Source organism: Panthera pardus, unplaced genomic scaffold (genome assembly GCF_024362965.1).
Source record: "Panthera pardus isolate Hobbes unplaced genomic scaffold, ASM2436296v1 HiC_scaffold_10, whole genome shotgun sequence".
In the NCBI taxonomy this organism is placed as follows: domain Eukaryota; kingdom Metazoa; phylum Chordata; class Mammalia; order Carnivora; family Felidae; genus Panthera; species Panthera pardus.
The window spans coordinates 29,220,827-29,227,607 of record NW_026526655.1 but is presented as its reverse complement, the minus strand read 5'-3'; positions in this window follow the sequence as shown (position 1 = coordinate 29,227,607).

Genomic DNA, 6,781 nt, shown 5'->3' with positions numbered 1-6,781 from the left:
GTCCTCCTCCTCTCAGTGGCACGCACAGGATCCCTTAGGACCTGTTTTAATCATGAGCATCCAAAGCACATGGCACAGTTTCTCCAGCTCCCCTTCTGTGACATTTCAACTCTGGGCCCCTCCCTGTGCTCTCCCCCTTTGCACCATCTACCTCCCTCCCTGGAATGTTCTCCTCTTCCTTGCTGCCTGGTGATCTCCTCTCAGCCTTGGAGAAGGGGCTCAGGTGTTACCCCCGCTTAGAACCGTCCCCAACATCCCTGGGGAGAGCCGATCACCCTTTGTGCCCATGGCTATCCCTGACCATTCCCATGATGCCATTTACTACATCGTTTTGCAGTTCTCTCTCTGTAGCCGTATTATTCCTCACTCGGTGATCAGAGAGGCCATGTCTTACTGTGTGTTCTTCCATGTCTGTTCCTGTCTCCTAGCGTCGTGCTTGTCCACAGCAAGTTGAAATGATCATCGCTGGCTAAATGGGGAAAAATAGTGCACTGAGCTCGAGTCAGAATCAAAGAGTATCTTGAGTCCGTTGATAGCTTAACAAACTCGGTGAAAATAAGTGAATGTTGTCTTTATTTGTGAAGTAAATGAACATTGTGGTTTTCTCCTTTCAAGTATGTCATCCAGACAAAATGGACTTCTTAGGGCACATTTTCAGTCACAATGTCCAGAGTCAAATGAAACTGAAGAAAATGGTGCCCCAGCATTCCCAGGATGTGATCCTACTTCTTCAAGGCTTAACTCACACATTACCTTCTCCCTGGGGCCTCTGTTGGCTTATCATTCCTATGTTTGTCTCTTTCTATTTAACTCTTCTAATGATGGTTGTTTGTACATAATTCTTTCCTAAATTCCCTACCGTGGACTCAGTCAGTATTTTGAATTGAAATATGTTGATCCATGGAAGCAAAAGCTGGGTCTCATGGCTCTTTGTACTGTCTCTTCTGTTAATCAACAAAGTACTTGAATCTCCAAGGACTCTTTCTCAAAGCCTTGTCAAAAAAAAAAAAAAAAAAAAAAAAAAAAAAGGAAAGAAAAGCAAAAAGAAAAAAAAAGTCAGAAAGTAATTATTCAGGGGAAAGAAGGTTTACTGAGACATATGCCTTTTGTTATTTTGAGCACGTGGGTCTTCTTTAGAAGTCATAGAAAGGTAAAGATTACTATCAAGAAGGAAAGAAAGAAAGAAAGAAAGAAAGAAAGAAAGAAAGAAAGAAAAAGAAAGAAAGTTACTTAGCAGTGTCCACATTTCAAGGATGTAACAGAATTTAAGGGCAAAATGTATATTTGCTAGGAAAGTGCAATCAGGGACATCACTAGGTATGCAAAAGAAAGTACACAAGCTAGATGGTTTGTGACAGGAATGTTCACTTTTTATTGGTAGGCAGGGGTTCCTGGGAGCTAGGAGAGGAGAGTTGGAAAATGGGAATCTTGCTAGGGAGAGGGGACCCGGAAATATGGTGGCGGGCCAGCGTGCAAGGCAGGAAAGTGCTGATAGGAAACTTCCCCTTAGGGGATGGATGAGGAACTATAAGAACACTATTCCCTTGTATTCAATTTTGAGTTGTTTATTATTCCATGAGGTGCTGGTCCCTCTTCCTTATACCCAAGCATTCAAAAAAGTCTGTTGTGAACAATGGCTTTTTGTTGGCGGTGTGTTTTGGAAGAAATGAGGAGAAAGGTGGCTGCACATAGCATGGAAAGAGGAGAGGACTCACAGGACAAGGGAAAGTAAGCAAGGATCAAAAAGTCAGAAGAGGCAGGAAGTCTGGGCAGGAGCTAACTAGGGTAGCAATAGACTCCAGGAGAATACCACAGAGTCATGAGGAGTGTGTTCTACATCTCCTGGGGCCTGAATTAGTGACTCAAACCATTTCCTCTGGATGTTAAAGGAAAAGATGATTTTTCCCTTGGGCTACAAAAGAAATGCTTAACATAAGGGTGTGTGTGCTCTCTTGGAAGGATGCTTCTCCCCACTAGCAAGGCTATTCCACGGCCTCTGTAGGACCTGGGTGTCCCTATTATAGATAGAGCCCTCAAGTCCCATCTGTCACATTACAAATGGTACAATATTCTCTTGTAAGAATCTGAAACCATCTTTGTGATTTTGCTTTTGATAATATATATTCTTGATGTAATTATTTGTTTTTATTCAGAGTTTAGTGTTTTAATTTGGACCCAATGAGTTTTTAAGATCAGATCTTAGACATTTTCATGGACCTCTGCAAAGCTTCTGAACCCTCAGCCTCTGTGCTCAACATAACTGATGGATAAAATGTTCATACGCGACAGTAAGCTCTTTCTTGCAGAGGTAAAGCCAATTTCCAAAGAGGTATTATCAGCTTCTCTTGATAAAGACAAACATTTAACTCACACCCACAAATGCTTAATTTAGACCCTGGTTTTTCAAGCAGAATTTCAGTGGGTTAATGAAAATAGCATAGAAATAATTTTTAGTGTAGGTCTTTATCTATAAGCCTTTTGGTTATCAGTTAGGGTCGTGTTTCTAATTAAAAAACAAAACAAGACAATGCACAGAGTAATTAGTAAATTAAAACCTTCAAAGTAAATCTCAAGCCTGATAAGAACTCTAATTTTTAAAAGTGTTTTTATGTCAAGAGACAATTTAAAGTACAGGTTTTATAGATATTTTCCTTTTACATAGAATTCTCTTAGCTAATCAGATGTTGAGCGGCTTTTCCTTTAATTTTATCTGGCCGAGCTTCCCTCCATCTGTTTTCCCATAATGCTCTCATTCTCTCCTCCAGATGTTTGGCACAGCATCTCAACTCGATGCCTATTTCTTCTTGTTCTCCTTCACCTCACATGAACCTTCCAAGTCATAATTCTTTGGAAATAGACACAAGGAGCTTTATTTCAAATTACCATCTTTTACTTAAGGAGTCTCATCTCTAAGGTCAGTACAAGTCAAAAAAAAATTCTTTCTCGTTGTAGAATTTCTTGGCTGTGTCTATTCTAGAAAGAGAGAAGGAAAGAAAGAAAGAAAGAAAGAAAGAAAGAAAGAAAGAAAGAAAGAAAGAAACGAAGAAAGAAAGAAAAACCAGAAGCACAAGACTGTTAAGCAATATCCTCATGTCCACATAAGCCAGGCTCAGGAACAGGAATTAAACATCAAGAATTTAACTTTTGATTCTTTTTTAACATTTGATTTACTGAGAACTAAAGCTGTTCTATCAGTCACTTTACAGCTTCCACTTTGATCAATGCCTCTATTCAATAGGGGGTCAAATACCTGAAGGGAAATAAAAGAACTCTCTGGAACATATGGCAGGAAAGGATCATTTGTGTGTGCTTGCAGAGAAGACAAATGACTCACATTCCGCTCTCTCACTGTGTCAGTGTTCTGTGCTGCTCAGCCGATCCTAGACAACCGCGTGCTCTAGTTAATCTACTGTGTTTCAAAGCAAGCGAAATGGAAATAAAGGTGGAAATATCTGGAAAGTAAATCATGATTTTAAAAAAGATCTAGTGGCATGAAAAATTTTCTCTGACAAAGTGTACAGCCTGTTAGGAAAATTCCTTTCTGAGACCACCTGCTGATTTTCTATTTTATAACTAGAGAGAATACTGCCTTATGTCCAAAACTTAGATAGAACTAAAGCATTTGATGGGAAAGAAAAAAAAAATACCATAAACCTCATTAAGAACTTAGGTAGTTTTCGTGGTGCAAACGAATCTACGAAATAGAAAAGTTCTTCCTGTCACTTGAAATAGAGTTTCGCCTTCCTCGTGTCTCATGTTTGCCCTTTATTCTTCCGCCCTTACTGCCAACATCTGGGTAAAGTCCGTATAGGCTTGTGCTGCGCCTGGGCGATGGCCTTGAGTACATGTCTCCCCGCTTTCAGGCTCTCAGGATCCCGTCCATCTATCTACTAGAACTCCTGCCGAGGAGAACTCTGCATTTGTTTAGAAGAAATAGCTCACAGGGAGGGGGGTGGGGAGGGGTTGCTGAAGACAAGCACCAAGGACCCACTCAAGGTTGTGGGTGGAACTTCCCCGAAACAGATGAATACGAGCAGCATCTTGCCTGTGTCACAAGGAAAAGGAGTAGAAAGTCAAAAAGCAGGGACTGGGAAATAGAAGGAATGGGCCCGGGGTCATAGATACCTCTCTTCTTGATGTGTCTTGTTTCATGACCCCCATTCACTTTTAGAAAGCCGCCAAGCTTATGAAATATTTGGAAGTAGTGGCCTTGGGGAGAACCTATGGAGCTGGGCATCATGTCTACACAAATGTGCAGGGCACAGGAGCACGGAGCCATCGGGAAGTGAGAGGAAATGAGTGTGAGAAAGCATGGGAAACGTAGGAGGGCTTTGAACCGTCACAAGGGTGGCATCAGACTCCTGTCATCGCTCTCCTGACACAGGCAAACTGGCTGAGATTTAGGTCAGGCTGCGAATGATTCACATTACCTGTGGAGTTGACTTTGAACTCGTCGGTCTGACTTTCCAGCCCTGTGTGATCTTGCTTTCTTTGACTACATTCCAGCCTCTTTTCCTCTTTCGGGGTGGTCGAACTGAGCTGATCATTTTTCCATGAGTGTGAATATTATTGCTTGAGTGATCTGGGGAAAATGAGTTAGGATTTCAGAATTTGAGTCTATTTATTTGGAAATTATCTGCGAATAAACTCGTGGGGTTGTTGCAAGAATTAAAGGTGATAACGTGTGTGGAAAAGAATCTGTAACCCGCTTCTCATGCCGTTAGACACCCAGTGAGTCTCGTCTCCCACCCACTCTGTCCCCACTGTCCCTTAGGAATTTTTGTTCCTATTGCTCCTTTTATGTGACTTTCTCTCCCTGCCACGTTCAAAACGCTATCCTGCTTTATCACATATGGCCTAGCATTGTAGTGATTAACGTCTCCCTCATTTCCTCATATGGATTGTAAACATACCAAGAACAGTCATCTTTATATCCCTTATCGCATCTAAAGAGTTTGCAAACAGGATACGCTCCATAAATATCTACTGAATACATTCTGTATTATTATTTACCAAAATGGTCCACATGATTTTCAATCACAAAATTTAAATTTATTCTGTTAAGAGCTCAAAAATAAGGCGGCAGAAGTTCCCTACTAAATATTTCTCACTCAGTTTTCAAGGACCACATTTTAAATACCGAGCCACATTCCCTCAAAGACGTCTATCACTGCCTAGGTCATAACCAGTACAATGTTTTGACAGAAATCAAGTCCATAGTATGAAACTGAATAGACCTTATTTCAAGCTTCACACTAATGAAGGAAGGAACATAAAATCATTTGGAAAAGAGCTGCCGCACGTTGGGCATGCGCTAATTTAAAAAAATGGAATGTTTCTTTTCACCATCCCTAAGTTATTGGGATGGCAGGTGTTCCTGTTTTATGTTGTTGCTTATGTTTTCAATTGAGGAGTAAATTTTGCCTGTAGGCAGTTAATCATCTGGGCCTTTTGGAAAACTTAATTGAGAGGTCATTATTTGCCTTGCTTCCTTCTTCCTCCACATCTCCACAGCATATCAGCAACAGCAGTGACGCACTACTCTGCTGATAATTCATATGGTATATTCAGAACCACAGATCATGGCTGTTAGACCTGCCAGATGTCCCTAGTCCCTTGCTGCAATTAAGTTCCAGCATAGCCCAATTTGAAAGAGATGGAGAAACCCCAGTTCTAATTAAGAATATTCATGAGTTTGCACCTCGGAAAGCCAGAAATCACATACTGTGCCAGAGTGGACCAGATCCTTTCCTTTGAGAAGAGGGTTTTAAATAAGTCACCAGGTAGGCACTTATGGGAAGTTCGGAAGTGAAACAGGAGGCATGAGATTGAATGAACTGGCTGAACTCTTGGCCAGACCAGTCTTAATAAGAATTTAAAAGGCTGTATCAGATCTCCTAACACTGGCCGTACATTATCATCTGAGAAGCTTATAAGAGAAAATCACCCGTGCCTGGGCCCACCCGCAAGGCTAGTCTAGATCAAGAAAAAGAAGCAGTATTGTTGTTGGCATTCTCATCTCCAAGCAGAAGTCGCCGCCGGACAGTTGCTATGGTAACCACGAGCTTGTTCTTCTAAGACGTTAAAAATGAGAACGCAAAGCGTGTTCAGCTGGACTGGAAACAGGTGCGATGTATATAGCACGTTTGAAGTGGAGTCAACCAATCGCATGAGGCGATGCAGAGGTTCTCGGCGCACCTGCGATCAGTTATCAGCAGTCCCTAATGGCATCTTCAGAAGCAAGACAAGGAGTGGCCTTCAACGCGATGCTCTCCCGGAGTGGCAGAGATCACACTCTATGAACCGCTTGGTGTGCTGTCCGTTGTGATCCTGGAGTCGGAACCCTTGAAAATACGTGGGATACATGACTGCAGCTTACGAGACCAGAGGTTCGGTTTCTGTCATTAACTAACTGTGAGACGGGCAAATCACCGGGCCTTTCTTGGTGACAATTTCCTTACCTAATAAAGGAAAGAGGTAGGTTTCAAGAGGTAGGTTCCGGGGTTAGAAGGGGCTTTATAGGCAATATGTTTCATCCTACAGTGGACATCTGTTGTTTAGGGGCCTCCAAACTCCATTTCCCCTTTATTCTGTAGCTGATTCTTGGCTTTCCTTTGGAAATCAGTCTTCCCTCGCTCTCGGACCTGGTACTGACTCTACCTGTGGCTCCATCTTACCCAGGCCCGACCAGTTTGAAACACTGTATTCCCCATTCACAAGGTGAGTGGTTTAAGGATGTGCCTGAAGTCAATTAAATCCAATGAAACTCAATTCTGGGACT